Consider the following 8,665-nt stretch of genomic DNA (forward strand, 5'->3'; position numbering starts at 1 on the left):
CTACGTGCAGAATTATTAGGCAAATGAGTATTTTGACCACATCATCCTCTTTCTGCATGTTGTCTTACTCCAAGCTGTATAGGCTCGAAAGCCTACTACCAATTAAGCATATTAGGTGATGTGCATCTCTGTAATGAGAAGGGGTGTGGTCTAATGACATCAACACCCTATATCAGGTGTGCATAATTATTAGGCAACTTCCTTTCCTTTGGCAAAATGGGTCAAAAGAAGGACTTGACAGGCTCAGAAAAGTCAGAAATAGTGAGATATCTTGCAGAGGGATGCAGCACTCTTAAAATTGCAAAGCTTCTGAAGCGCGATCATCGAACAATCAAGCGTTTCATTCAAAATAGTCAACAGGGTCGCAAGAAGCGTGTGGAAAAACCAAGGCGCAAAATAACTGCCCATGAACTGAGAAAAGTCAAGCGTGCAGCTGCCAAGATGCCACTTGCCACCAGTTTGGCCATATTTCAGAGCTGCAACATCACTGGAGTGCCCAAAAGCACAAGGTGTGCAATACTCAGAGACATGGCCAAGGTAAGAAAGGCTGAAAGACGACCACCACTGAACAAGACACACAAGCTGAACGTCAAGACTGGGCCAAGAAATATCTCAAGACTGATTTTTCTAAGGTTTTATGGACTGATGAAATGAGAGTGAGTCTTGATGGGCCAGATGGATGGGCCCGTGGCTGGATTGGTAAAGGGCAGAGAGCTCCAGTCCGACTCAGACGCCAGCAAGGTGGAGGTGGAGTACTGGTTTGGACTGGTATCATCAAAGATGAGCTTGTGGGGCCTTTTCGGGTTGAGGATGGAGTCAAGCTCAACTCCCAGTCCTACTGCCAGTTTCTAGAAGACACCTTCTTCAAGCAGTGGTACAGGAAGAAGTCTGCATCCTTCAAGAAAAACATGATTTTCATGCAGGACAATGCTCCATCACACGCGTCCAAGTACTCCACAGCGTGGCTGGCAAGAAAGGGTATAAAAGAAGAAAATCTAATGACATGGCCTCCTTGTTCACCTGATCTGAACCCCATTGAGAACCTGTGGTCCATCATCAAATGTGAGATTTACAAGGAGGGAAAACAGTCCACCTCTCTGAACAGTGTCTGGGAGGCTGTGGTTGCTGCTGCACGCAATGTTGATGGTGAACAGATCGAAACACTGACAGAATCCATGGATGGCGGCTTCTGAGTGTCCTTGCAAAGAAAGGTGGCTATATTGGTCACTGATTTATTTTTGTTTTGTTTTTGAATGTCAGAAATGTATATTTGTGAATGTTGAGATGTTATATTGGTTTCACTGGTAAAAATAAATAATTGAAATGGGTATATATTTGTTTTTTGTTAAGTTGCCTAATAATTATGCACAGTAATAGTCACCTGCACACACAGATATCCCCCTAAAATAGCTAAAACTAAAAACAAACTAAAAACTACTTCCAAAAATATTCAGCTTTGATATTAATGAGTTTTTTGGGTTCATTGAGAACATGGTTGTTGTTCAATAATAAAATTAATCCTCAAAAATACAAATTGCCTAATAATTCTGCACTCCCTGTACTTTAGAAAAATTTTAATTTTCTTTGCATCGCTATATTGTGACAGCCATAACTTACATTTTGCGGTCTACAGAGCTTTATAAGGACTTGTTTTTTGCGTAACAAACTTTAGTTTCCATTGATGCCATTTTTGTAGTATATACAATGTTTTGATCACCATTATAAAAAAAAATTCGGAGACAAAATGACAAAAAGAAAATGTCAAATCGCTTGTTTTTCATTTTTTTTCTGCTACTGCTTTCACCGCACAAGAATTTAAAAAAAATATTTCAATAGTTCAGACATTTTTGGATGCGGCGATACCCAATATGTTAATTTTTTTATTGTTTATGTATTTTTATATTTAAAGTTGGGAAAGGAAGGTGATTTAAACTCTAAATATATTGGTGTTTTATTACTTTTTTTAAAAACTTTATTAAACTTTTTTTTTTTTTTACTTTTTTTTCCTGCTGGTGTGCGGGGACCTCTGTGGTACGTGACGTCATCGCAACTGTCTCCGAAGCTGAAGTAGACTCTGCAGGGGTCGCAGCTTGCTTCTGGGCCGGGGTGTCGGTTGCTGGCGATGGGGCACTTGGCGGTGCAGACACTTCTAGTGTCTGGACGAATTGTCAGTCTTCCGCGGGAGCGGGTTCGAGCGCGACAGCCATCTTGGCGGCTGGTTCGGCAGCCGCGGAAAGATCCACTGCCTCTGGGATCGCGGCAAAGATGGAGAAGCCACTTTTGCTCACCAGCCAGGAGACTTTGATCTCTGACGGGTGGTCCTCATATACGGGCTCGCCTCCAATGATTATCTGGTCCCATCGTGGCTTTTGGGGCTGCGCCATCTTATAAACTGGACCAGGGGTGGACACAGACAGCAGAGGGCCCCTGTGCAAAGAATGTGCCTGAGAATGTGCCTAATTATCTGCCAGAGTGCACTTAGTAGTAATAATGCCCCTACAGTGCCCCCAACAGTAATTGTGTCCCAGAAGTAATGATGCTCCAATAGTCCCCCAGTTGTACTAAAGCCCACCATAATGCCCCTGGTAGTAATAATTCTCTTTATAATGTGTATCAGTAGAAAAACGCCCCCTCATAAAAATGCCCCGTTGTGTGGCAGTAAAAAAAACTAAAACCTCCTCTTAGTGCCCCCAGTAGAGCCAATGTCCCCAGAGTGCCCTCATGTGTTCCAATGACCCGGACTGTGTGCCACTACAAAAAACACTTAGTGCCCCTAGTTCAGCTTAGATGCCCATAGTGCCCCTATAATTTGTGCCAGTATAAAATACTCCTATATAGTGCCCCCAGAAGATGCCCCCATAGTGCTCCTTTCCCGTCTCCATAGTGCCCCCCATAATGTGCCAGTATAAAATGCCCCTATAGACTGCCCCGCATAGATGCCCCCATACTGCTCCTCTCCCCCCTTCCCCACAGTGGCACTAAAATGTGTGCCAGTATAAAGGACCCCCGGGAGATGCCCCCATAGTGCTTCTACTGGGGGTCTCAAATAAATACTGCAGATTCCTCAAATAAAAGTGAGAGCAGATGCCTGTGAGATTATATCTGTGTCCTGCTGAGTGGTGAGACACGTATATCAATCACCAGCCAAAAGGATTAGTTGGTACTGTCGGGTAAAATGCTCCATTTATAACAACACAGAATGCGCTCTCACATTCACCATCCTGGGTCAGACATTGGCAGCTGCACATACGTCAGGAATAGGGAGGGTGTAAATGGCGGACAACATACCGTCCCAGACATCGCAAGTTCCTTCAGTCCCCTAATGTCCTCCTTTAAATAATATTAGCCCAGAGCACATTCAGATATTGGGGTGACATCATGAAGCATTTATGCCCTATACTGGGGGTGGGTATGTGCTGGGCATGTTCTGCGTGTTCTTAGAGACCTACTTCTCAGTCTATCAACCATCACAGTCAGATTATCAGTGATGTGGGTGAATTGATGGACATGTCATGCTGACAAATATATAAGAGGATCAATTGTAGGACCACAACACAAGGTATGATGGTTCCAACCCGCTATGCATGGGTCCAATTAATAGGATCCCCGGACCATATATACAAATTGAAAGGTTGGAGGGATTTTAAACGTGGAGTATGCCACTCTGACACTCTGTGGACCACTTCCCGTTTGGTGAAGGAGATAGGAAGATTGGTGGAGTCACTCAGTTAGGGTAACAGAGACTGTAACCGCCAAGCTGTGTGCCCATTAGAGACTGTAACTGTCAAGCTGTGTGCCCATTAGAGACTGTAACCACCAAGTTGTGTGTCCATTAGAGACTGTAACTGTCAAGTTGTGTGCCCATTAGAGACTGTAACTGTCAAGCTGGGTGCCCATTAGAGACTGTAACTGTCAAGCTGTGTGCGCATTAGAGACTGTAACTGCCAAGGTGCGTGTCCATTAGAGACTGTAACTGTCAAGCTGTGTGCCCATTAGAGACTGTAACCACCAAGGTGCGTGTCCATTAGAGACTGTAACTGCCAAGCTGTGTGCCCATTAGAGACTAACTGTCAAGCTGTGTGCCCATTAGAGACTGTAAGCACCAAGCTGTGTGTCCATTAGAGACTGTAACTGTTAAGCTGCATGCCCATTAGAGACTGTAACCACCAAGTTGAGTTTCCATTAGAGACTGTAACTGCCAAGCTGTGTGCCCATTAGAGACTGTAAGCCCCAAGTTGTGTGTCCATTAGAGACTGCAACTGTCAAGCTGTGTGCACATTAGAGACTAACTGTTAAGTTGTGTGCCCATTAGAGACTAACTGTCAAGCTGTGTGCCCATTAGAGACTGTAAGCACCAAGTTGTGTGTCCATTAGAGACTGTAACTGTCAAGCTGCATGCCCATTAGAGACTGTAACCACCAAGTTGCGTGTCCATTAGAGAGTGTAACTGCCAAGCTGTGTGCCCATTAGAGACTGTAAGCCCCAAGTTGTGTGTCAATTAGAGACTGTAACTGTCAAGCTGTGTACACATTAGAGACTAACTGTCAAGTTGTGTGCCCATTAGAGACTAACTGTCAAGCTGCGTGCCCATTAGAGACTGTAAGCACCAAGTTGTGTGTCCATTAGAGACTGTAACTGTCAAGCTGTGTGCCCATTAGAGACTGTAACTGTCAAGCTGGGTGCCCATTAGAGACTGTAACTGTCAAGCTGTGTGCGCATTAGAGACTGTAACTGCCAAGGTGCGTGTCCATTAGAGACTGTAACTGTCAAGCTGTGTGCCCATTAGAGACTGTAACCACCAAGGTGCGTGTCCATTAGAGACTGTAACTGCCAAGCTGCATGCCCATTAGAGACTGTAACCACCAAGTTGCGTGTCCATTAGAGAGTGTAACTGCCAAGCTGTGTGCCCATTAGAGACTGTAAGCCCCAAGTTGTGTGTCAATTAGAGACTGTAACTGTCAAGCTGTGTACACATTAGAGACTAACTGTCAAGTTGTGTGCCCATTAGAGACTAACTGTCAAGCTGCGTGCCCATTAGAGACTGTAAGCACCAAGTTGTGTGTCCATTAGAGACTGTAACTGTCAAGCTGTGTGCACATTAGAGACTAACTGTCAAGTTGTGTGCCCATTAGAGGCTAACTGTCAAGCTGTGTGCCTATTAGAGACTGTAACTGTCAGGCTGTGTGCGCATTAGAGACTGTAACTGCCAAGCTGTGTGCCCATTAGAAACTGTAAGCACCAAGTTGTGTGTCCATTAGAGACTGTAACTATCAAGCTGAGTGCCCATTAGAGACTGTGCAAAACAAAGAGGGGTGAGGTCAGCACATCCCAATGCGCAGGTGCACGTTGCTATGACTGAAAACACATATTGAACAACACATAATGCAACAGCACTCTACAAACCAAATACAGTACTAAGGTATATTGTATTGCTCATGCTATGCTAATAAATTAGAGATGCTTAGCAAATACATTTTGTACAAAATTATTTGAGCCCGTCTGCCGCACGCAAAGGCGATCTCTATAAGACGGGTCCTAACACTAAGCTCACCTGTTATGTGCCATGACGGCGACCATGAAATTCAGGAAGTGCAGGTCCCACATGCATGCTGGGCCCCTTTTGGTTTATATCTCTATGGTGCAAAAATGGTCTCCAATGAATCCAGGGAGACGTGTGTTTTGTATGGAAGACGTGGTTGACTCCTATTTTGGTCATGCACTTCTGTGGCCTGTTTTGTGTCATGGGCTGATTTAGCATGAGTACATAGTTTGCTCAGCATGCATGCTGGTATTTGTAGTCCCTGGATTCATTGGAGGCCATTTTGGCACCATAGAGATATAAACCAAAAGGGGCCCAGCATGCATGTGGGACCTACACTTCCTGCATGTCATGGTCGCTGTTATGGCACCCAACAGGTGAGTTTAGTGTTAGGACCCGTCTCATAGAGATCGCCTTGGCGTGCGGCAGACGGGCTCAAATAATTTTGTACAAGCATCTCTAATTTATTAGCATAGCATGAGCAATACAATATACCTTTGTACTGTATTTGGTTTGTAGAGTGCTGTTGCACTATGTGTTCCATTAGAGACTGTGCAGCGTCCCGCTAGCTTACGTGGCGCACTGCAAACGCTTATTGTGTCACATGTTGTATCATGCTGTATTGCTTTCTTATGTGAAATCCCTGTTACCAGGCTGCCAGGTGCACGACATACATTTAAAATATACGAGATCCCCCTGTCGGCCTACCTATAAATGGAGGTTCCGCTGCTCGGGGATCTGTTAAGGTGCTGTTGTCTCCCTTAATTGGAAAATGATAAGTATCACTAGTATGTCACCCGTGGGTGCTGGTTGACCAAATAGAGAGTTGTTCCCAATAGAGCTGCTCTATAGAATCTGCCCCTTGTATTGTGGTAGAGTCAGGAGGGGAACAAGGAGGACGCTTTCTTACAACAAGCTCCAACAGAGAAAGGATCAGGAGAAGAGCAAATCTGAGAGGCTGATCTCAGCATATCGCGCCCTTTTTCCACAGACTCTACCACACTACAAGGGGCAGATTCAATAGCGCATTCCAGCTCTATTGGGAACAACTCTCTATTTGGTCAACCAGCGCCGGTCTCTTATATCACCCACGGGTGACATACTAGTGATGCACTACATACATTCCACCACTAGATGGGGTAGCACCGCAGTATATATTGCACAGTTCAGGCCTAGTTGGGGAGTTGTTGGGGAGTTGTTGGGAGTCGATGGAGTGAGGAGCAAGTGGGAAGGAGAGGTCCCCTTTCCTCTCTTGGGCTCCACAGCCCAGAGGAGCCATCGTGGATCTCAGTGTCAAGCCAGGAAGATAGGCAGAAGGAGAGTCTGTATTCTACCATTCACTCTTCAGGAGTAGCAAGTGAATTCTGGTCAAGTTTATTGTTGGATAAAAACAAAAGAAGGACAAGGCCATTGTTCCGGGCTCTAGGCGCCATTATTCCGGGCTCTAGGCGCTTTGTACTTAGGCGTAGGTCTTCTTAGCTTCTGGCAGCCTCACGGTTATTTTAAGAACAGATAAGATTTCTGTTGCATCACTTGTGTGTAGAAGATAAAGACTTGAACTACCTCAACTGAGACTAAAGCAAGGCAAAGAGCTGAGTATCAGTGAGTACACAACTACCTACTCTAGCCTGAGACATAACTACATGTACAGCCTGTTACTGGTATTCATCACATCCAGCCTGCATGTGTATCAGAGACTGCTTTATCACTGGATGTAAACTGTTATCAAGATCCTGGTTACAGTAAAGTTCTCAATTGGATTTAAACCTGCCTCATTCTTCTACCTCCATACTACTACAACTCTTAACATTTTGCACCATCAAGGTGCTGGCGTCACATTACCTAAGTCAGGGGCCCAGCCGCACAAGCACTCAGAAACCCAATCACCATCAAGGGCACCTCAATCACCACCTGGCAGGTGTCCCTGTATCCGAGTGTGCCCCGGAGAACCCAGTGCTGTTCTCCCCTTCACTGCACTGCTGGCCCAGGGAGGCGTCTGCTAACCGTGAGTAACCGATTAACTGTTTGTATGCTTCAGCCCACCGTGAACCTCACGTGTTCTACCCCTGTGGACTGTCACATTGCAACTGTAACTGCCAAGCTGTGTGTCCATTAGACACTGTAACCACCAAGCTGTGTGCCTAATAGAGACTGTAACTGCCAAGCTGTGTGCCCATTAGAGACTGTAACTGCCAAGCTGTGTGCTCATTAGTAACATACCGTATTTGGGTCAATGGCAAAAGACCAAAAATGTACCCTCTTGCAAGATGATGAAACTTCTGTGTCCATGTCCTGATGGAAAAGTAACACAGACTATGGGACTATGGCAGGAGGGAGCGCCCACTGCAGCCCCTTCAATAATATTGTCACGGCCTTCTGCTGCTCCAAACCATCCTCTTGTGTCCTCACCAGTCCTTAAACCAGTACGTGCACCTCTAGCTACTTTAGTCCTTGGTTTTGGGACTAAGAAAGGAAAGCAATTGGATTTGTATGAATTTTCCTTTGTGGTCCTGTAAGTGGTCACTTATGGTATCCACACATGTTCAGGGACCCCGTCATAGGATTTAGGGCTTGGAACTCATCAGCATAATGAAGGCAGTGGGATCGGGGGTCACATCCTGATTGAATCCAGGGACTGTGTTCTTCTACCAGGCTGTAGGGCACTTACTGTTTATTCTTTGGAGGTAGGGAGGAGAGGCGCCACCCAGGGCAAAACTGCTCCCGACCTAAAGGGGCATTAAGATGTCTTATTAAAGGAAAGGAGCAGTCCCACCATTCTCCTGCAGATGAATGTGGTTACTGTGTGGTTGGTACTGTTATATGGGGACTTACATGGACATTATGACTGGCACTATTACAAGGGGACTGTCAGTGGGGACTGGTATGGAGGGTACTATATCGGTCTGACATGTCTCACATTCATACTCAAAACAAAGACGTAAGGACAAGCAGTTAAACCCGCAGCCAGGTACTCTCGGTGGGAGTCCGAGTACAGGGAAGTGAGGCCACGTTCATGCAAGGTGGGTCCTGGGGTGACAGACAGAATGAGGCATGGGTGTGGGGCTGGAGGTCCGGGAAACCCTAATAGCTGGTTCTCCCACAGAATGGGGCCAAGATCCAACCCGG

This window comes from Bufo gargarizans, chromosome 8 (genome assembly GCF_014858855.1).
Source record: "Bufo gargarizans isolate SCDJY-AF-19 chromosome 8, ASM1485885v1, whole genome shotgun sequence".
NCBI lineage: Eukaryota > Metazoa > Chordata > Amphibia > Anura > Bufonidae > Bufo > Bufo gargarizans.